This window comes from Ranitomeya variabilis, chromosome 3 (assembly GCF_051348905.1).
Source record: "Ranitomeya variabilis isolate aRanVar5 chromosome 3, aRanVar5.hap1, whole genome shotgun sequence".
Lineage (NCBI taxonomy): Eukaryota > Metazoa > Chordata > Amphibia > Anura > Dendrobatidae > Ranitomeya > Ranitomeya variabilis.
Genome location: NC_135234.1, coordinates 661,689,589 through 661,713,401, shown reverse-complemented (window position 1 = coordinate 661,713,401; position 23,813 = coordinate 661,689,589). Strand labels below are relative to the sequence as shown.

Genomic DNA, 23,813 nt, shown 5'->3' with positions numbered 1-23,813 from the left:
GAGAAAAAAATAAAGACCAGCGCGCCTGTCTAGGATTCAGGCGTCTGGCAGTCTCAAGATAAATCAAATTTTTGTGGTCAGTCAATACCACCACCTGATGCCTAGCCCCCTCGAGCCAATGGCGCCACTCCTCAAACGCCCACTTCATGGCCAAAAGCTCCCGATTCCCAACATCATAATTCCGCTCTGCGGGCGAAAATTTGCGAGAAAAGAAGGCACAAGGCCTAATGACGGAGCAGTCGGAACCTTTCTGCGACAACACTGCCCCAGCTCCGATCTCCGAAGCGTCAACCTCAACCTGAAAAGGCAGATTCACATCAGGCTGACGCAACACAGGGGCAGAGGCAAAACGGCGCTTAAGCTCCTGAAAGGCCTCTACAGCATGAGGGGACCAATTAGCAACATCAGCGCCTTGTCTGGTCAAATCAGTCAGTGGTTTAACGACATCCGAAAAACCAGCAATAAATCGGCGGTAAAAGTTGGCAAAGCCCAAAAATCTCTGAAGACCCTTAAGAGAGGAGGGCTGAGTCCAGTCACAAATAGCTTGCACCTTGACGGGATCCATCTCAATGGAAGAGGGAGAAAAAATATACCCCAAAAAGGAAATTTTCTGGACCCCAAAAACGCACTTAGACCCCTTCACACATAAAGAATTAGACCGCAGAACCTGAAAAACTCTCCTGACCTGCTGGACATGAGAGTCCCAGTCATCAGAAAAAATCAGAATATCATCCAGATATATTATCATAAATTTATCCAGAAAATCGCGGAAAATATCATGCATAAAAGACTGGAAAACTGAAGGGGCATTAGAAAGACCAAAAGGCATGACCAAATACTCAAAGTGGCCCTCGGGCGTATTAAATGCGGTCTTCCACTCATCCCCCTGCCTGATCCGCACCAAATTATACGCCCCACGAAGATCAATTTTAGAGAACCACTTAGCACCCTCTATACGAGCAAACAAATCAGTAAGCAATGGCAATGGGTATTGATACTTAACAGTGATCTTATTCAGAAGCCGATAATCAATACATGGTCTCAAAGAGCCGTCTTTTTTTGAGACAAAGAAAAACCCAGCTCCCAAGGGAGAAGAAGATGGACGAATATGTCCCTTTTCCAAAGACTCCTTTATATATTCCCGCATAGCAGCATGTTCCGGCACAGACAAATTAAACAAACGACCCTTTGGATATTTACAACCCGGTATCAAATCTATGGCACAATCGCACTCACGGTGCGGAGGTAACGACCCAAGCTTGGGTTCGTCAAAGACGTCTTGATAATCAGAGAGGAACTCAGGGACTTCAGAGGGAATGGACGACGAAATAGAAACCAAAGGTACGTCCCCATGAATACCCTTACATCCCCAGCTCAACACAGACATAGCTCTCCAGTCCAAGACTGGGTTATGAGACTGCAACCATGGCAATCCCAGTACCAAATCGTCATGTAAATTATACAGCACCAGGAAACGAATAATCTCCTGGTGATCCGGATTGATACGCATGGTTACTTGTGTCCAGTATTGTGGTTTATTATTAGCCAATGGGGTGGAGTCAATCCCCTTCAGAGGAATAAGAGTCTCCAAAGGCTCTAAATCAAAACCACAACGATTGGCAAAGGACCAATCCATAAGACTCAGAGCGGCGCCAGAGTCAATATAGGCGTCCGTGGCAATGGATGACAAAGAGCAAATCAGGGTTACAGACAAAATAAACTTAGACTGAATGGTGCCAATGGAAACAGACTTATCAAGCTTCTTTGTACGCCTAGAGCATGCCGATATAACATGAGTAGAATCCCCACAATAGAAACACAATCCATTCTTCCGTCTAAAATTCTGTCGCTCACTCCTGGACAGAATTCTATCACACTGCATACTTTCTGGCGTCTTTTCCATAGACACCGCCAGATGGTGCATCGGTTTGCGCTCCCGCAGACGCCTATCAATCTGAATAGCCATTGTCATGGACTCATTCAGACCTGCAGGCAAAGGGAACCCCACCATAACATCCTTAACGGCATCAGAGAGACCTTCTCTGAAAGTTGCCGCCAAGGCGCACTCATTCCACTGAGTAAGCACAGACCATTTACGGAATTTTTGGCAGAAAACTTCAGCTTCGTCTTGCCCCTGAGATAGTGCCATCAAAGTTTTTTCTGCCTGAAGTTCCAAATGAGGTTCCTCATAAAGCAAGCCCAAGGCCAGAAAAAACGCATCCACATCGCGTAACGCAGGATCCCCTGCTGGCAATGAGAAGGCCCAATCTTGAGGGTCACCCCTGAGCAAGGAAATCACAATCCTAACCTGCTGAGCAGGGTCTCCAGCTGAACGAGACTTCAGGGACAAATAAAGCTTACAATTATTTCGGAAATTCTGGAAGCTAGCTCTATTCCCTGTGAAGAACTCCGGCAAAGGAATTCTCGGCTCAGATACCGGAGCATGTACTACAAAATCTTGTAAATTTTGTACTTTCGTGATGAGATTATTCAAACCCGCAGTTACACTCTGGAGATCCACCATTGTCAGGTGCACACAGAGCACACAGAGATTAGGAGGAGAGAGAGAAAAAAGACTGCAGCAAGGCAGACTGGAGGAAAAAAAAAAAAAAATTCCAGCAGACTTCTTATAACTCTCCTTTCTCAACCTGGGTCTTTAACACTTTACTGTCCGGTCAAACTGTCATGATCTCTGCAGGCAGAGATCATAGCAAGCCTATAGAGGGACAAGCTCTCGGAAGATGGAACTATACTGACCATGAACTAAGCCTGCCGCGCAACTAGAAATAGCCAGGTAGCATTTCCTATTTATAGCTAGATGCCCAGCTCTGGCCTAAGACCTAAATAGCTAGCAGAGGGAAATATAAGACCTGGCTCACCTCTAGAGAAATATTCCAAAGAAGACAGTAGCCCCCCACATATAATGACGGTGAGTTCAGATGAAACAACAAACGCAGCAGGAAAATAGTCTTAGCAAATTTGAGGTCCGCTTACTAGATAGCAGAAGACAGATAGTATACTTTCATGGTCAGCAGAAAAATACTAACAAAACACCATCCAGAGATTACCTTAAACTCTGGCATTAACTCATAACGCCAGAGTAGCAATCCCTGATCGACGAGAGCTTTCCAGACACAGTAACAAAACTTCAGCTGCGAACTGGAACAAATAGGCAAAACAAAACATGGACAAAAGTCCAACTTATCAGTAGTTGTCTAGAAGCAGGAACAAGCACTGAGAGGCATCAGATAACATTGTTGACCGGCAAGAAACCACCAGAGAAATGAGCTTAAATAGCGACACCCACTACTGATGGAATCAGGTGAAACAGGAAAGAGGATGACAAGTCCAATTCCACAAGCGGCCACCGGGGGAGCCCAGAATCCAAATTCACAACACCTGATCCTAACCAACACACTAAAGGTAGCCGGTGAACGTGCCTAAAATCCTGGACGTCTCGACGCAGCCTGAGAAACTATCTACTCCTGGAGGGAAAGTAAGACCTCACTTACCTCAAGAGAAATCACCCCAAAGATATAGGAAGCCCCCAACAAATAATAATGGTGAGGTAAGGGGAAAACACAAACGTAGAAATGAAAAGAGATACAGCAAATGAGGCCCGCTAATACTAGATAGCAGAAGACAGATAGGGAACTGTGCGGTCAGTAAAAAACCCTATACAAAATATCCACGCTGAGAATTCAAGAACCCCCACACCAACTAACGGTGTGAGGGGAGAAGCTCAGCCCCCTAGAGCTACCAGCAAGCAAGGAAATCACATATTAGCAAGCTGGACAAGAAACAAAAATAAACCAAGAAACATATGACCACTGATGGTCAAAAAATGAACCAAGCAAAACTTAGCTTCTCTTGAAGAGACTGATAACGAAGGACTGCAGGAGAGCTCCAAAATAGCACTGAAGACATTGACAGCAGGCAACAACTGAGAGTCCAGGTGAACTAAATAGGAAACCAGCTAACAGATAACGAGACAGCTGATCAAGCCTCAGACCTGCAGAATGACACAAAGAGCCACCAGAGGGAGCCCAAAGACAGCACTCACACAGTACCAGTTGAGACCACAAGAGGGAGCCCAAAAACAGAGTTCACAACAGTACCCCCCCCTTGAGGAGGGGTCACCGAACCCTCATCAAAACCCCCAGGGCGATCAGGATGAGCCACATGGAAGGCATGAACCAAATCGGCCGCATGAACATCAGAGGCGACAACCCAGGAATTATCCTCCTGACCATAGCCCTTCCACTTAACCAAATACTGAAGCCTCCATCTAGAAATACGAGAATCCAAGATCTTCTCCACCACGTACTCCAATTCGCCCTCAACCAGCAACGGGGCAGGGGGTTCAACAGAAGGAACCACAGGCACCACATACCTCCGCAACAAAGACCTATGGAACACGTTATGAATGGCAAACGACGCTGGGAGGTCCAAACGAAATGACACCGGGTTAAGGATTTCCAAAATCTTATAAGGACCGATGAAGCGAGGCTTGAATTTAGGAGAGGAAACCTTCATAGGAACATACCGAGAAGACAGCCATACCAAATCCCCAACAAGAAGTTGGGGACCCACACCACGACGGCGGTTGGCAAAGCGCTGAGCCTTCTCCTGTGACAACTTCAAATTGTCCACCACATGGTTCCAAATCTGTTGCAACCTATCCACCACAGAATCCACCCCAGGACAGTCAGAAGGCTCAACCTGACCCGAGGAAAAACGAGGATGAAAACCAGAATTGCAGAAAAAAGGCGAAACCAAAGTAGCAGAACTAGCCCGATTATTAAGGGCAAACTCGGCCAATGGCAAAAAAGTCACCCAATCATCCTGATCAGCAGAAACAAAACATCTTAAATAAGTTTCCAAGGTCTGATTAGTTCGCTCGGTTTGGCCATTCGTCTGAGGATAGAAGGCCGACGAAAAAGACAAATCAATGCCCATCTTAGCACAAAAGATCCGCCAAAATCTGGACACAAACTGGGATCCTCTGTCAGACACAATATTTTCAGGGATGCCGTGCAAGCGAACCACATTCTGAAAAAATAGAGGAACCAAATCGGAGGAGGAAGGCAACTTAGGCAAGGGCACCAAATGGACCATTTTGGAAAAACGATCACACACCACCCAGATGACAGACATTCTCTGAGAGACTGGAAGATCCGAAATAAAATCCATGGAAATGTGCGTCCAAGGCCTCTTCGGGACAGGCAAAGGCAAAAGCAAACCGCTGGCACGAGAACAGCAAGGCTTAGCCCGAGCACAAATCCCACAGGACTGCACAAAGGAACGCACATCCCGCGACAAGGAAGGCCACCAGAAGGACCTAGCCACCAAATCTCTGGTAACAAAAATCCCAGGATGGTCTGCCAACACCGAAGAATGAACCTCGGAAATAACTCTGCTGGTCCATCTATCTAGGACAAACAGTCTCTCTGGTGTGCAACAGTCAGGTCTATCCGCCTGAAATTTCTGCAGCACTCGTCGCAAATCTGGGGAAATGGCAGACAAAATCACTCCCTCTCTGTGGATACCAGCCGGCTCTGAAACTCCCGGAGAGTCAGGCACAAAACTCCTAGAAAGAGCATCAGCCTTCACGTTCTTCGAACCAGGCAGGTACGAGACCACGAAATCGAAACGGGAGAAAAACAACGACCAACGAGCCTGTCTAGGATTCAGCCGCTTGGCAGACTCGAGATAAATCAGATTTTTGTGATCAGTTAAGACGACTACACGATGCTTAGCTCCCTCGAGCCAATGTCGCCACTCCTCAAATGCCCACTTCATAGCCAACAACTCCTGATTACCAACATCATAATTCCGCTCGGCAGGCGAAAACTTTCTTGAAAAGAAAGCACAAGGCTTCATCACAGAGCAATCAGAGCTTCTCTGCGAAAAACAGCCCCTGCTCCAATCTCAGAAGCATCAACCTCGAGCTGAAAAGGAAGAGAGACATCAGGCTGACACAAAACTGGAGCTGAAGAAAACCGGCGCTTCAGCTCCCGAAAGTCTTCCACGGCCGCAGGAGACCAATTAGTCACATCAGAACCCTTCTTGGTCAAATCCGTCAAGGGTTTAACCACGCCAGAAAAATTAGCAATGAAGCGACGGTAAAAATTAGCAAAACCCAAGAACTTCTGAAGACTCTTAACAGATGTAGGCTGAGTCCAGTCATGAATAGCCTGGACCTTGACTGGGTCCATCTCAATAGGAGAAGGAGAAAAAATAAAACCCAAAAAGGAAACCTTCTGTACTCCGAAGAGACATTTTGATCCCTTCACAAATAAGGCATTAGCACGCAGGACCTGAAATACCATCCTGACCTGCTTCACATGGGACTCCCAGTCCTCAGAAAAGACCAAAATGTCATCCAGATGCACAATCATAAATTTATCCAGATATTCTCGGAAGATGTCATGCATGAAGGACTGGAACACAGAAGGAGCATTAGAGAGTCCAAAAGGCATCACCAAGTACTCAAAATGGCCTTCGGGCGTATTAAATGCTGTTTTCCATTCATCCCCCTGCTTAATGCGCACAAGGTTATACGCACCACGAAGATCTATCTTGGTGAACCAACTGGACCCCTTAATCCGAGCAAACAGATCAGACAACATTGGCAAAGGATACTGAAATTTGACCATGATTTTATTTAGCAGACGATAATATATACAAGGTCTCAGAGAACCATCCTTCTTGGCCACAAAAAAGAATCTTGCACCAAGAGGGGAGGAGGACGGGCGAATATGTCCCTTCTCTAAAGACTCCTTTATATAGCTCCGCATTGCGGCATGTTCTGGTACAGACAAATTAAAAAGTCGTCCCTTAGGGAACTTACTACCAGGAATCAAATTTATAGCACAATCACAATCCCTGTGAGGAGGCAGGGCACCGGATCTGGGCTCATCAAATACATCCTGGTAGTCCGACAAAAACTCAGGGACCTCAGAAGGAGTGGAAGAAGCAATTGATACCAAAGGAGCATCGCCATGAATCCCCTGGCAACCCCAACTTGACACAGACATAGCTTTCCAATCCAGAACTGGATTATGGGCCTTGTCATGATCTCAATGGCAAGAGAACATAGCATAAGCATATATAGGAACTAGCTCTTGGAAGATGGGAACTGAGCTGACCATGAACTAAACCTAACGCACAACTAGCAGTGGCCGGGTAGCATGCCTACGTTGATTCTAGATGCCCAGCACCAGCCGGAGGACTAAATAAAGCTAGCAGAGGAAAATATTAGTCCTAGCTCACCTCTAGAGAAATACCCCGAAAGGAGACAGAGGCCCCCCACATGTATTGGCGGTGAGTTGAGATGAAATAACAAACGTAGTATGAAAATAGGTTTAGCAAATTTGAGGTCCACTTACTACATAGCAGAAGACAGAAAGGACACTTTCATGGTCAGCTGAAAACCCTATCAAAAACACCATCCAGAAATTACTTTAAAACTCTGGCATTAACTCATAACACCAGAGTGGCAATTCCTGTTCACAAGAGCTTTCCAGACACAGTAACGAAACTACAGCTGTGAACTGGAACAAAATGCAAAAACAAACATGGACAAGAGTCCAACTTATCTAGTAGTTGTCTAGGAGCAGGAACAAGCACAGAGAGGCTTCTGATAACATTGTTGACCGGCAAGCAACTAACAGAGCAGCAAGGTTATATAGCGACTCCCACATCTTGATGGGAACAGGTGAACAGAGAAGATGAAGACACCAGTTCAATTCCACCAGTAGCCACCGGGGGAGCCCAGAATCCAAATTCACAACAGTACCCCCCCCTCAAGGAGGGGGCACCGAACCCTCACCAGAACCACCAGGGCGATCAGGATGGGCCCTATGAAAGGCACGAACCAGATCGGAGGCATGAACATCAGATGCATTCACCCAAGAATTATCCTCCTGGCCGTATCCCTTCCACTTGACCAGATACTGGAGTCTCCGTCTGGAAACACGAGAGTCCAAGATTTTCTCCACAACGTACTCCAACTCACCCTCAACCAACACCGGAGCAGGAGGCTCAACGGAAGGCACAACCGGTACCTCATACCTGCGCAATAATGACCGATGAAAAACGTTATGAATAGAAAAGGATGCAGGGAGGTCCAAACGGAAGGAAACAGGGTTAAGAATCTCCAATATCTTATACGGGCTGATAAACCGAGGCTTAAACTTAGGAGAAGAGACCCTCATAGGGACAAAACGAGAAGACAACCACACCAAATCCCCAACAGAAAGCCGAGGACCAACACGACGGTGGCGGTTGGCAAAAAGCTGAGTCTTCTCCTGGGACAACCTCAAATTGTCCACCACCTGCCCCCAGATCTGATGCAATCTCTCCACCACAGCATCCACTCCAGGACAATCCGAAGATTCCACCTGACCAGAGGAAAATCGAGGATGAAACCCCGAATTACAGAAAAACGGGGACACCAAAGTGGCAGAGCTGGCCCGATTATTGAGAGCGAACTCCGCCAATGGCAAAAAAGCAACCCAATCATCCTGGTCAGCAGACACAAAACACCTCAGATATGTCTCCAGGGTCTGATTAATCCGCTCGGTCTGGCCATTCGTCTGAGGATGGAAAGCGGACGAAAAAGATAAATCTATGCCCATCCTAGCACAGAATGCCCGCCAAAATCTAGACACGAATTGGGTCCCTCTGTCAGAAACAATATTCTCAGGAATACCATGCAAACGAACAACATTTTGAAAAAACAGAGGAACCAACTCGGAAGAAGAAGGTAACTTGGGCAGAGGAACCAAATGGACCATCTTAGAAAAACGGTCACACACCACCCAGATGACAGACATCTTCTGAGAAACAGGCAGATCTGAAATAAAATCCATCGAGATGTGCGTCCAAGGCCTCTTAGGAATAGGCAAGGGCAACAATAATCCACTAGCCCGAGAACAACAAGGCTTGGCCCGAGCACAAACGTCACAAGACTGCACAAAGCCTCGCACATCTCGTGACAGGGAAGGCCACCAGAAGGACCTTGCCACCAAATCCCTGGTACCAAAAATGCCAGGATGACCTGCCAACGCAGAAGAATGAACCTCAGAGATGACTCTACTGGTCCAATCATCAGGAACAAACAGTTTATCAGGTGGGCAACGATCAGGTCTCTCCGCCTGAAACTCCTGCAAGGCCCGCCGCAGGTCTGGAGAAACGGCTGACAATACCACTCCATCCTTAAGGATACCTGTGGGCTCAGAGTTACCAGGCGAGTCAGGCTCAAAACTCCTAGAAAGTGCATCCGCCTTAACATTCTTAGAACCCGGTAGGTATGACACCACAAAATTAAACCGAGAGAAAAATAATGACCAGCGCGCCTGTCTAGGATTCAGGCGCCTGGCGGTCTCAAGATAAATCAAATTTTTGTGGTCAGTCAATACCACCACCTGATGTCTGGCCCCCTCAAGCCAATGGCGCCACTCCTCAAAAGCCCACTTCATGGCCAAAAGCTCCCGATTCCCAACATCATAATTCCGCTCAGCGGGCGAAAATTTACGGGAAAAGAAGGCACAAGGCCTCATCACGGAGCAGTCAGAACTTTTCTGCGACAACACTGCCCCAGCTCCGATCTCAGAAGCGTCGACCTCAACCTGAAAAGGTAGAGCAACATCAGGCTGACGCAACACAGGGGCAGAGGAAAAACGGCGCTTAAGCTCCCGAAAGGCCTCCACAGCATCAGGGGACCAATCAGCAACATCAGCACCCTTCTTAGTCAAATCGGTCAATGGCTTAGCAATATCCGAAAAACCAGCAATAAATCGACGATAAAAGTTAGCAAAGCCCAAAAATTTCTGAAGACTCTTAAGAGAAGAGGGCTGCGTCCAATCACAAATAGCTTGAACCTTGACAGGATCCATTTCAATGGAAGAGGGGGAAAAAATATATCCCAAAAAGGAAATCCTCTGTACCCCAAAAACACACTTAGAACCCTTCACACACAAAGAATTAGACCGCAAAACCTGAAAAACCCTCCTGACTTGCTGGACATGAGAGTCCCAGTCATCCGAAAAAATCAGAATATCATCCAGATACACAATCATAAATTTATCCAAATAATCGCGAAAAATATCATGCATAAAGGACTGGAAAACTGACGGAGCATTAGAAAGACCAAAAGGCATCACTAAATACTCAAAGTGGCCCTCGGGCGTATTAAATGCGGTTTTCCACTCATCCCCCTGCCTGATTCGCACCAAATTATACGCCCCACGAAGGTCAATCTTAGAGAACCACTTGGCCCCCTTTATGCGAGCAAACAAATCAGTCAGCAACGGCAATGGGTATTGATATTTAACAGTGATTTTATTCAAAAGCCGATAATCAATACATGGTCTCAAAGAGCCGTCTTTTTTTGACACAAAGAAAAAACCGGCTCCTAAGGGAGATGACGATGGACGAATATGTCCCTTTTCCAAGGACTCCTTTATATATTCTCGCATAGCAGCATGTTCAGGCACAGACAGATTAAATAAACGACCCTTTGGGTATTTACTACCCGGGATTAAATCTATGGCACAATCGCACTCTCGGTGCGGAGGTAACGAACCAAGCTTGGATTCTTCAAAGACGTCACGATAGTCAGACAGGAACTCAGGAATTTCAGAGGGAATGGATGATGAAATGGAAACCACAGGTACATCCCCATGAGCCCCCTTACATCCCCAGCTCAACACAGACATAGCTCTCCAGTCGAGGACTGGGTTGTGAGATTGCAGCCAAGGCAATCCTAGCACCAAATCATCATGTAGATTATACAGCACCAGAAAGCGAATAATCTCCTGGTGATCCGGATTAATACGCATAGTTACTTGTGTCCAGTATTGTGGTTTATTATTAGCCAATGGGGTGGAGTCAATCCCCTTCAGAGGAATAGGAGTCTCCAAAGGCTCTAAATCATACCCACAGCGTTTGGCAAAGGACCAATCCATAAGACTCAAAGCGGCGCCAGAGTCGACATAGGCGTCCGTGGTAATAGATGACAAAGAGCAAATCAGGGTCACAGATAGAATAAATTTAGACGGTAAGGTGCAAATGGAAACAGATTTACCAAGCTTTTTAGTGCGCTTAGAGCATGCTGATATAACATGAGTAGAATCACCACAATAGAAACACAACCCATTTTTCCGTCTAAAATTCTGCCGCTCGCTTCGGGACAGAATTCTATCACACTGCATACTCTCTGGCGACTTCTCAGTGGACACCGCCAGATGGTGCACTGGTTTGCGCTCCCGCAAACGCCTATCGATCTGAATAGCCATTGTCATGGACTCATTCAGACCCGCAGGCACAGGGAACCCCACCATAACATCCTTAATGGCATCAGAGAGACCCTCTCTGAAAGTCGCCGCCAGGGCGCACTCATTCCACTGAGTAAGCACAGACCATTTACGGAATCTTTGGCAGTAAATTTCCGCTTCATCTTGCCCCTGAGATAGGGACATCAAAGTTTTTTCTGCCTGAAGCTCCAAATGAGGTTCGTCATAAAGCAACCCCAAGGCCAGAAAAAACGCATCCACATTGAGCAACGCAGGATCCCCTGGTGTCAATGAAAAAGCCCAGTCTTGAGGGTCGCCCCGGAGCAAGGAAATCACAATCCTGACCTGCTGTGCAGGGTCTCCGGCAGAGCGAGATTTCAGAGACAAAAATAATTTGCAATTATTTCGAAAATTCTGAAACCCGGATCTATTCCCCGAGAAAAATTCCGGCAAAGGAATTCTCGGCTCTGATACAGGTGCATGACAAACAAAATCTTGCAAATTTTGTACCTTCGTGGCGAGATTATTCAAACCTGCAGTTACACTCTGAAGATCCATTACAAACAGGTGGACACAGAGCCATTCAAGGGTTAAGAGGAGGTAAGAAGCAGCTAGACAGCAATTAAGGGCTAGGCAGCAAAACTCTGAGGGGAAAAAAAAAAAATTTCCCTTCAACACTTCTTTTTCTCCTGCTTCAGCCCAAACAATTAACACTTTGCGGGCCGGTCAAACTGTCATGATCTCAATGGCAAGAGAACATAGCATAAGCATATATAGGAACTAGCTCTTGGAAGATGGGAACTGAGCTGACCATGAACTAAACCTAACGCACAACTAGCAGTGGCCGGGTAGCATGCCTACGTTGATTCTAGATGCCCAGCACCAGCCGGAGGACTAAATAAAGCTAGCAGAGGAAAATATTAGTCCTAGCTCACCTCTAGAGAAATACCCCGAAAGGAGACAGAGGCCCCCCACATGTATTGGCGGTGAGTTGAGATGAAATAACAAACGTAGTATGAAAATAGGTTTAGCAAATTTGAGGTCCACTTACTACATAGCAGAAGACAGAAAGGACACTTTCATGGTCAGCTGAAAACCCTATCAAAAACACCATCCAGAAATTACTTTAAAACTCTGGCATTAACTCATAACACCAGAGTGGCAATTCCTGTTCACAAGAGCTTTCCAGACACAGTAACGAAACTACAGCTGTGAACTGGAACAAAATGCAAAAACAAACATGGACAAGAGTCCAACTTATCTAGTAGTTGTCTAGGAGCAGGAACAAGCACAGAGAGGCTTCTGATAACATTGTTGACCGGCAAGCAACTAACAGAGCAGCAAGGTTATATAGCGACTCCCACATCTTGATGGGAACAGGTGAACAGAGAAGATGAAGACACCAGTTCAATTCCACCAGTAGCCACCGGGGGAGCCCAGAATCCAAATTCACAACAGGGCCTGCAGCCATGGCAGACCCAACACGACAACATCATGCAAATTATGCAGCACAAGAAAGCGAATCACCTCCTGATGCACAGGAGTCATGCACATGGTCACTTGAGTCCAATATTGAGGCTTATTCTCAGCCAATGGTGTAGCATCAATTCCCGTCAGTGGAATAGGGAATTCCAAAGGCTCCAGGACAAAACCACAGCGCCTGGCAAACGACAAATCCATCAGATTCAGGGCAGCACCTGAATCCACAAAAGCCATAACCGAGTAGGATGACAAAGAACAAATTAAAGTAACAGACAAAATGAATTTAGGCTGTATAGTACCAATGGTGACAGGTTTAGCGATTTTTTTAACGCGCTTAGAGCATGCTGAGATAACATGAGTTGAATCACCACAGTAAAAGCACAACCCATTTTGACGTCTATGATTTTGCCACTCAATTCTGGTCAGAACTCGGTCACATTGCATAGACTCAGGTCTCTGTTCAGAAAACACCGCCAGATGGTGCGCAGATTTGCGCTCCCGCAAACGCCGATCAATCTGAATGGCCAAAGCCATTGAGTCATTCAGACTTGCAGGCGTGGGGAACCCCACCATAACATTCTTAATGGCTTCAGAAAGACCTTCTCTGAAATTTGCAGCCAGGGCACACTCATTCCATTGAGTAACCACCGACCATTTCCGAAATTTTTGACAATACACCTCAGCTTCATCCTGGCCCTGAGAAAGAGCCAGCAAGGCCTTTTCTGCCTGGTTCTCAAGATTAGGTTCCTCATAAAGCAGTCCAAGCGCCAGAAAAAACGCATCCACATTCAGCAATGCAGGATCTCCTGGCACCAGAGAGAAAGCCCAATCTTGAGGGTCGCCACGTAACAAGGAGATAACAATTTTAACTTGCTGAGCAGAATCACCAGAGGAACGAGGTCTCAAAGATAGAAATAATTTACAATTATTCTTAAAATTCAGAAACCTAGATCTATCTCCAGAAAACAACTCAGGAATAGGTATTTTAGGCTCTGACATAGGGCTATGAATAACAAAATCCTGAATGCTTTGCACCCTTGCAGCAAGATGATCCACACTAGAAGTCAGACTCTGAATATCCATGTCTGCAGCTGAACACAAAACCACCCAGAGATTAAGGGGATGAGAGAAGCTGGACAGACTGCAGCAAAGATAGAGAGGAAAAAAAAAAATTGGACTCAGGGCTTCTCTTATCCCACTTCTGCAATGCATTAAACACTTTTCGGCCTGCTGTACTGTTATGATCCTAGTGGCTGAGGATCACAAAACGGACTAGCTAAGTTTATGAACATAGACACGAGCTCTAGGGAGGTGGTAACTGGACTGACCGCAAACCTGATCCTAACCAACACACTAAAGGTTGCCGGTGAACGTGCCTAAAATCCTGGACGTCTCGACGCAGCCTGAGAAACTATCTACTCCTGGAGGGAAAGTAAGACCTCACTTGCCTCAAGAGAAATCACCCCAAAGATATAGGAAGCCCCCAACAAATAATAACGGTGAGGTAAGGGGAGAACACAAACGTAGAAATGAAAACAGATACAGCAAATGAGGCCCGCTAATACTAGATAGCAGAAGACAGATAGGGAACTGTGCGGTCAGTAAAAAACCCTATACAAAATATCCACGCTGAGAATTCAAGAACCCCCACACCAACTAACGGTGTGAGGGGAGAAACTCAGCCCCCTAGAGCTACCAGCAAGCAAGGAAATCATATATTAGCAAGCTGGACAAGAAACAAAAATAAACCAAGAAACATATGACCACTGATGGTCAAAAAATGAACCAAGCAAAACTTAGCTTCTCTTGAAGAGACTGATAACGAAGGACTGCAGGAGAGCTCCAAAATAGCACTGAAGACATTGACAGCAGGCAACAACTGAGAGTCCAGGTGAACTAAATAGGAAACAGGCTAACAGATAACGAGACAGCTGATCAAGCCTCAGACCTGCAGAATGACACAAAGAGCCACCAGAGGGAGCTCAAAGACAGCACTCACACAGTACCAGTTGTGACCACAAGAGGGAGCCCAAAAACAGTTCACAACAGGGAAGGTCATGTGGTCAGATGAAATCAAAATAGATCTTTTTGGTATTAACTCCATTTGCCGTGTTTGGAGGAAAACAAAGAAAAAGGATGAGTACAACCCTAAGATAACTGTTGTGAGTTTGGTTTTTGGGCTCCCCCGGTGGTCACTGGTGGTACTGGACTTGTGTGCTTCACTTTCTCTGTTCACCTGTTTCCATCAGGATATGGGTGTATCCTATTTAGCCTTGCTGCTCTGTTATTCTAGTGCCGGCCATCAATGTAACCAGAGCCTTTCTGTTGCATGTTCCTGCTTCTAGACTACTATCAGCTAAGTTGGACTCTTAGTCCTAAGTTTGTTTTGTATTTTTGTTCCAGTTCACAGTTATGTTATTTTTCTGTAGCTGGAAGCTCTTGTGGGCCGAAATTGCCACTCCGGTGTCATGAGTTGACACATGAGTCTTAAAGTAATTTCGGGATGGTATTTTAATAGGGTTTTCAGCTGACCGTGAAGTTCCCTATTGTATCTTCTTGCTTTCTAGTAAGCGGACCTCGCTTTGCTGAACCTACCTTCATACTGCGTATGTCTTTTCCTCTGAACTCACCGTCAATATATGTGGGGGGCTTCTGTCTCCTTTTTGGGGGAATTTCCCTAGAGGTAAGCCAGGTCTGTCTTTTCCTCTATTAGGGTTAGTTAGTCCTCCGGCTGGCGCTAGGCGTCTAGGGATAAAACGTAGGTACGCCACCCGGCCACTGTTAGTTGTGTGGTAGGTTTAGCTCACGGTCAGCTCGAGATTCCATCACCCAAGAGCTGTTCTGTTATTTATGTTCTCTGACGTTCCCTTGCCATTGGGAACCATGACAGATAACTGTCCCAACCATGAAGCATGGTGGGGTAAACATCATAGTTTGGGGTGGTTTTCTGCAATGAGGACAGGATGACTGCACCGCATTGAGGGTAGGATGGATGGGGTCATGTATCACAAGATTTTTGCCAACAATCTCCTTACCTCAGTAAGAGCATTGAAGGGGGGTCATGGTTGGGTCTTCCAGCTTGACAATGACCCAAAACACCTGCCAGAGCAACTAAAGAGTGGCTCCGCAAGAAGCATTTCAAGGTCCTGGAGTGGCCTAGCCAGTCTCCAGACCTGAATCCAATAGATAATCTTAGGAGGGAGCTGAACTCAATGATGCCCAGCGACAGCCCTGAAACCTAGAAGATCTGTATGAAGGAGTTGGCCAAAATCCCTGCTGCAGTGTGGGCAAACTTGGTCAAGAACTACCGGAAACGTCTGACCTATGTAATTAGAAACAAAGGTTTCTGTACCAAATATTAATTTCTGTTTTTCCATTGTATCAAATACTTATTTTATGCAATGCAAATTAATTATGTAAAAATCATACAGTGTGATATTCTAGAATTTTTTAAAGAGTCAGTATCTCACAATTGAAGTGTACCTACGATAAAATGTACAGACCTCTCCATTCTTTGTAGGTGGAAAAAAATCGGCAATGTATCAAATACTTATTTTCCCCACTGTATGTATAGATCAAAATATGTTTATAAAAAAGAGCACTTTTGATAACCAGTATACATATTTGCTGGACATGTCTTATTATGAAGATCTTTCGGAAAAAGCGCCAAAAAACAATTAGAGAAAAGCCAAACTAAATGGTCATAAATGGTTGTAGATGCTATTAGCATATTAAAAAAACTTTATTTAGACAAATGGTTCATACAATGGTGCCACTGAGAAAATATAGTATGTGCACACACTACACAGACGTAACAAGAAGAATAAAAACAGACTGAAATAAATGTGAGACTGGAAAGAGCCAATAAGTGTCACAACTCTGTTGTTGGGTGTCCCGGGAACAGGGGCTCCTCCCCTGTCCCTAACGCTAGGGGTGCCCTAGCTTGCACTTTTCCCCGGATTACTTCTGATGGTGAAGACATCGAGGTCACGTACCTTGCCTTAGCTCCTGAATCCGCCCTCAGTCTGTACCCTTACCCCACCCAGGGAAGAGGGGAGAAGTAGTGTATCATAATACACCAACCAGACTAGCAAGGTAATATGAACAGGGGTAACTAAAAATACCAAACATACAAATATACTCACACATACTGTACAACAAAGCAATGCATCGGGGAATGGAGGATGGGATGAAACCAAAGTAGGGGAAGAAAGGGAATTATCAGATACACAAAACTTACAGTCACAGATAAATCCACAAAATGCCTTCTCCAATAATAATCACCAACATCCTTCCACCATACAGCAAAAGCTACATCTGACAATGAGCACAAGCCAGGGCCCCGATTACATAGAAGATAGGAGTGGCTAACAGTGCACAGCTGAGCCTTAATGCAGGAAAGCTTCCAGGAGCTCTCAACTGAGCACATTAACCCCTGCACTGCTAAAAGGAACTTGCACTGTCGCGGTAAACCCGTGACAAAAACATGTATATAAAAAGGATAAATACAGCTCTGGCCAAAATTAAGAGACCACCACATCAAAACCCTGTCATGGGCAGCCCAATCTCCAGACCTGAGCCCCATTGAAAGCCTCTGGAATGTAATCAAGAGGATGATGGATAGTCACAAGCCATCAAACAAAGAAGAACTGCTTACATTTTTGAGCCAGAAGCAGTGTGAAAGACTGGTGGAAAGCATGCCAAGATGCATGAAAGCTGTAATTAAAAATCATGGTTATTCCACAAAATATTGATTTCTGAACTCTTCCTGAGTTAAAACATTAGTATTGTTGTTTCTAAATGATGATGAACTTGTTTTGTTTGCATTATTTGAGGTCTGAAAGCACTGTTTTTTTAAAATTTTGACCATTTCTCCTTTTCAGAAAAAAAATACAAAATTTATTGCTTGGAAATCTGGAGACATGTTGTCAGAAGTTTATAGAATTAAAGAACAATTTATAATTTACTCAAAAATATACCTATAAAGAGAAAAATCAGACAAACTGAACATTTTGCAGTGGTCTCTTAATTTTTGCCAGAGCTATATATGTTATGCATCAACAAGAACAATAAATACTTAATCCAAGCTCAATTTTTGTGTTTTTCTTTGTATTTTTGCATTGCAAGCCGGGGTGTGGCCTTCCTCTCCAGAGCTGGAAATTACACTTAAAGGCTTCCCCAGACTGGTGTCCATAGATTGTGACTTGGTCCTTTTGTCTGCCCTTATTCAGACACTGAAGTTAATTCTGACACATGGTAAGATTTTTAATATTAGACAGCGTAAGACCGTCCTGATCAGGGCACCTTGACATTTTTGATCCAAAAAGTATTACTAAGAACCCTGAGTTATTGAGATGCACTTTTGCTTTTTACTTATTTCACGGGGAGGATACCTTTATCATCCCCACCACTGATACCAATTTGTCATGAACCGGGGTTGTTAGGTTGCCCCTGGTACTTTCTAAAGGGGATTTATCTATAGCCCACTTCCTGTTTGGAACTTGCAGCTCTCTGGCACCCCCATTACCCTCAGGTCAGTCAGGGTATTGCACTTAGGGTAATTAGTTGAGCGCAATATAACTACTCCCACTCAGGCAAGAACAATAATTATCAACGCCGCCAGTCGCTAAAAAGCCTCCCAATTGCACAGGACAAATTCTGCTGCCACCAGCTCCGATTTTTTAATTATTAACGGGTCCGGAGCAAACCCAGATTAGTAGCGTAATTCACTTCAGAGGACGTGACTGTACGTTATAGAGCAAGGAGAGACAAGTTACTAATTTTATATTTTACTCCAAAAAAGGTAGGCAGTGTTTACAGAGGTATAAAAATATATTATAAAGAAGACAAATATCATATGTACAATACAATTACAAATAAAATGGGATTAATGTTGAAAAATCACTTACATTTCGTTATGTCATCTTATCTCATGGCCGACCATGTGCTGTGGAGGAAGGGACATATCTAGATGCATAGCACACATCTGTATAGCAGCTAGACCTTGTTCAAAGACACGTGAAGACTGCTGCTTCACTCAGTTATTTCCTAGCCTAAAACCCAGGCACTCCCTCTGTGGTGACCTCGCTTAGAGGCTGAAACCTCCCCTTAACTGAGAGTTATGGCAACCATTATTTATGCCTAGCTCGCTGTATGAATGTCATATACGAAAGACACAATGATCAGGATGTACCCCACATCAGGGGGATTCTTTTAAGTGTAAACACTGTACTTACATGACCCGCTTAAGGAGAAACCCGCTCTTTAGCTTCTAGCGGTTTCAATGAGTTATACAGTAGATCTCTCGATGATCATCTGGAATATATATTCCTTATATCTCTAGCCCTGATCGGTGCCAATACATATCACCTTGAAAGAACAATCGAAGCTCATGCTTCCTATACCAGTTTTAACCAGTACCAGGTGGGAGGGGGGAATGAGTAGGGTAGGGAGACTCGTCTGCTGCAGCCCAAAGCCATATAAATTCTTGAGGGAGGGGTGAAATGAGGGGTTTATGATTTACACACACAGGCAGAGTGGGAAGAGGGGGGTTGGAAAGGCCCACATCATGTCTGAAAAGCCATGGGACTATTAGGTATATACTCAAACATGGCATATTCACATCATCGTGACACTGCCCTAGACTCACTGATATATATATAAAAAACCCACAATACTCACCTCTCCTCCTCGCTCCCACTCTGATTCCAGCGGCAGCTCTGCTCCGATGTCAGGAGCTGTGCTGCAGTCGGCCTAGCACACAGCAGGTACGCGATGAAGTGAAGTCATCGCGCACCCTGTTGTGGATTCTGTTTGTGGGCTCCCTCTGGTGGTTACTGCTGGTACTGGGTGACTTTGGTGGGTTGCGGCCTTTGGTTTCCACCTGTCCATCAGAGGCTGGGTGTTTCCTATTTTACCTGGCCTTTCTGTCATTCCCTTGCCGGCTATCAATGTATTCAGATGTGCTCTGTTTGGTTCCTGCCTACCTGCTCCCAGATCTTTCAGGATAAGCTAAGTGCTGATTTTCAGTTGTTTGGTTTTTTGTCCAGCTTGCTTATTATGTCTCTATGCTAGCTGGTAGCTCTAGTGGACTGAGGTTCTCCCCATGTGCCATGAGTTGGCACATGGGTTCTTGTAATCTCAGGATGGTTTTTTTGATTAGGGTTTTTTGCTGACCGTTCAGTCCCCTTTTGTATCTTTCTGCTTTCTAGTTTACAGCGGGCCTCAATTTGCTAAAGCTATATATATCATCTCTATGTGTGTGCCTTCCTCTCATTTCACCGTCAATACATGTGAGGGGGCAACTATATCTTTTGGGGTTCATTCCTCTGGAGGCAAGTGAGGTCTTATTTTCTCTGCAGTACTAGTTAGCTCTTAGGCTGGTGCGTGGCGTCTAGAACCAACGTAGGCACGCTCCCTGGCTATCTCTAGTTGCGTTTGTCAGGCGTAGGGCAGCGGTCAGCCCAGGTTCCATCACCCTAGAGCTCGTCCGTTATTTATTTGTACTTTGCTTGTCCTGTGCTATCCCTAGCCATTGGGGATTCATGACAGTATAGCCGGCCCGCAAAGCGTTAATTGTTTGGGCTGAAGCAGGAGAAAAAGAAGTGTTTAAGGGAAATTTTTTTTTTTTTTTTTTTTTTCTTTTTCCTTCAGAGTTTTGCTGCCTAGCCCTTAATTGCTGTCTAGCTGCTTCTTACCTCCTCTTAACCCTTGAATGGCTCTGATCTTAGCTGTTTAACATGGATGTCCAGAGTTTGGCTTCCAGCCTGAGTAATCTCGCGGCAAAAGTTCAAAACATACAGGATTTTGTTGTTCACACTCCCATGTCTGAACCTAGAATTCCTATTCCAGAGTTCTTTTCTGGAGATAGATCTACCTTCCTGAATTTCAGGAACAATTGTAAATTGTTTCTTTCTTTAAAATCTCGCTCCTCTGGAGACCCTGCTCAACAGGTCAAGATTGTAATATCTTTCCTGCGGGGCGACCCTCAGAATTGGGCATTTGCATTGGCACCAGGGGATCCTGCATTGCTCAGTGTGGATGCGTTTTTTCTGGCATTGGGATTGCTCTATGAGGAACCTAACCTGGAGATTCAGGCTGAAAAGGCTTTATTAGCCCTCTCTCAGGGGCATGATGAAGCGGAAATATATTGTCAAAAATTTCGGAAATGGTCGGTGCTTACTCAGTGGAATGAGTGCGCCCTGGCTGCAAACTTCAGAAATGGTCTTTCTGAGGCCATTAAGGATATTATGGTGGGGTTCCCTACGCCTACAGGTCTGAATGAGTCTATGGCTATGGCCATTCAGATTGATCGGCGTTTACGGGAGCGCAAACCCGTGCACCAGTTGGCGGTGTCTTCTGAACAGGCACCTGAGACTATGCAATGTGATAGAATTCAGTCCAGAAGTGAACGGCAAAATTATAGGCGGAAAAATGGATTGTGTTTTTATTGTGGTGATTCAGCTCATGTTATATCAGCATGCTCTAAACGCACAAAAAGGGTTGATAAATCTTTTGCCATTGGTACTCTGCAGCCTAAGTTCATTTTGTCTGTGACTCTGATTTTTTCACTGTCTTCCATTTCCGTCGATGCCTATGTGGATTCGGGCGCTGCCCTGAGTCTTATGGATTGGTCATTTGCTAAACGCTGCGGTTTTAGTCTGGAGCCTCTGGAAGTTCCTATTCCTCTGAAGGGAATTGACTCTACACCATTGGCTATGAATAAACCGCAGTACTGGACACAAGTGACCATGCGCATGACTCCCGTTCATCAGGAGGTGATTCGCTTCCTTGTACTGTATAATTTACATGATGTACTAGTGCTTGGTCTGCCATGGTTACAAACTCATAATCCTGTCCTGGACTGGAAAACAATGTCTGTGTTAAGCTGGGGATGTCAGGGGGTTCATGGTGATGCACCTCCGATTTCAATCGCTTCATCTACTCCTTCTGAGATCCCTGCGTTTTTGTCTGACTATAGGGATGTTTTTGAGGAGCCTAAGCTCAATTCGCTCCCTCCTCATAGAGAGTGTGACTGTGCTATAGAATTGATTCCTGGCAGTAAGTTCCCTAAGGGTCGTTTATTTAATCTGTCACTACCAGAGCATACTGCTATGCGGAATTATATTAAGGAGTCCTTGGAAAAGGGACATATTCGTCCATCTTCGTCCCCTCTGGGAGCAGGTTTTTTTTTCGTGGCAAAAAAAGATGGTTCCCTGAGGCCTTGTATAGATTATCGCCTTCTAAATAAGATTACAGTCAAATATCAGTATCCATTGCCATTATTAACTGATTTGTTTGCTCGCATTAAGGGGGCCAGGTGGTTCACTAAGATAGATCTTCGCGGTGCGTATAATCTGGTGCGGATAAAACAGGGTGATGAGTGGAAAACCGCATTTAATACGCCTGAGGGCCATTTTGAGTATTTGGTAATGCCTTTTGGACTCTCCAATGCTCCGTCAGTCTTTCAGTCCTTTATGCACAATATTTTCCGTGAATATCTGGATAAGTTTATGATTGTGTATTTGGATGATATTTTGGTGTTTTCTGATGACTGGGAGTCTCATGTTCTACAGGTCAGGAAGGTGTTTCAGGTTCTGCGGGCCAATTCTCTGTTTGTGAAGGGCTCAAAGTGTCTCTTCGGAGTCCAGAAGATTTCTTTTTTGGGGTACATTTTTTCTCCTTCTACTATTGAGATGGATCCCGTCAAGGTTCAGGCTATTTGTGACTGGACACAACCTACATCTGTTAAGAGCCTTCAGAAGTTCTTGGGGTTTGCTAATTTTTATCGTCGGTTCATTGCTAATTTTTCCAGTATTGTTAAACCTTTGACTGATTTGATTAAAAAGGGTGCTGATGTTGCTGATTGGTCTCCTGCGGCTGTGGAGGCCTTTCAGGAACTTAAGCGCCGGTTTTCTTCTGCTCCTGTGTTGTGTCAACCAGATGTTTCACTTCCTTTTCAGGTTGAGGTTGATGCTTCCGAGATTGGAGCGGGGGCGGTTTTGTCACAGAGAAGTTCTAATGGCTCGGTGATGAAGCCATGTGCATTCTTCTCTAGAAAATTCTCGCCCGCCGAGCGCAATTATGATGTGGGTAATCGGGAGCTTTTGGCCATGAAATGGGCATTTGAGGAGTGGCGTCATTGGCTTGAGGGTGCTAAACATCGTGTGGTGGTCTTGACTGATCACAAGAATCTCATTTACCTTGAGTCTGCCAGGCGTTTGAATCCTAGACAGGCTCGTTGGTCGTTGTTTTTTTCTCGTTTCAATTTCGTGGTTTCATACCTGCCAGGTTCAAAGAATGTGAAGGCAGATGCTCTTTCCAGGAGTTTTGTGCCTGACTCTCCTGGAGACTCTGGGCCTACTGGTATCCTTAGGGATGGGGTAATATTGTCCGCCGTATCCCCAGACTTGCGACGTGCATTGCAGGAGTTTCAGGTGGATAAACCGGATCATTGTCCCCCAGAAAGACTGTTTGTCCCGGATGATTGGACCAGTAGAGTCATCTCCGAGGTCCATTCTTCTGTGTTGGCTGGTCATCCTGGAATATTTGGTACTAGAGACTTGGTGGCCAGGTCTTTTTGGTGGCCTTCCTTGTCTAGGGATGTGCGTACCTTTGTGCAGTCTTGTGAAGTGTGTGCTCGAGCTAAACCTTGCTGTTCTCGGGCCAGTGGGTTGTTGTTATCTTTGCCCATTCCGAAGAGGCCTTGGACGCACATTTCCATGGATTTTATTTCTGATCTCCCGGTTTCACAGAAAATGTCCGTTATCTGGGTTGTGTGTGACCGCTTTTCCAAGATGGTTCATTTGGTGCCCTTGCCTAAGTTGCCCTCCTTGTTGTGAAATTGGATTCTGGGCTCCCCCGGTGGCCACTTGTGGAATTGTACTTGTGTGCATCATCCCCTCTGTTCACCTGCTCCTATCAGGATGTGGGAGTCGCTATATAACCTTGCTCCTCTGTCAGTTTCATGCCGGTCAACAATGTAATCAGAAGCCTTCTGTGCATGTTCCTGCTACTAGACAACTCCTAGCT

The 23,813-nt window shown here is 45.3% G+C and overlaps 1 long non-coding RNA gene across 2 annotated transcripts in view; it reads right to left on the bottom strand.

Annotated features, from left to right (window-relative positions):
* LOC143816899 (uncharacterized) overlaps window positions 1-23,813 on the bottom strand; it is a 163,934-nt gene that overhangs the window by 94,939 nt on the left and 45,182 nt on the right. For both annotated transcript variants that reach the window (XR_013224013.1, XR_013224012.1), the window contains exon 2: window positions 18,692-18,729. This is a non-coding gene — a long non-coding RNA (uncharacterized LOC143816899). The remainder of the gene's footprint in view (window positions 1-18,691; window positions 18,730-23,813) is intronic.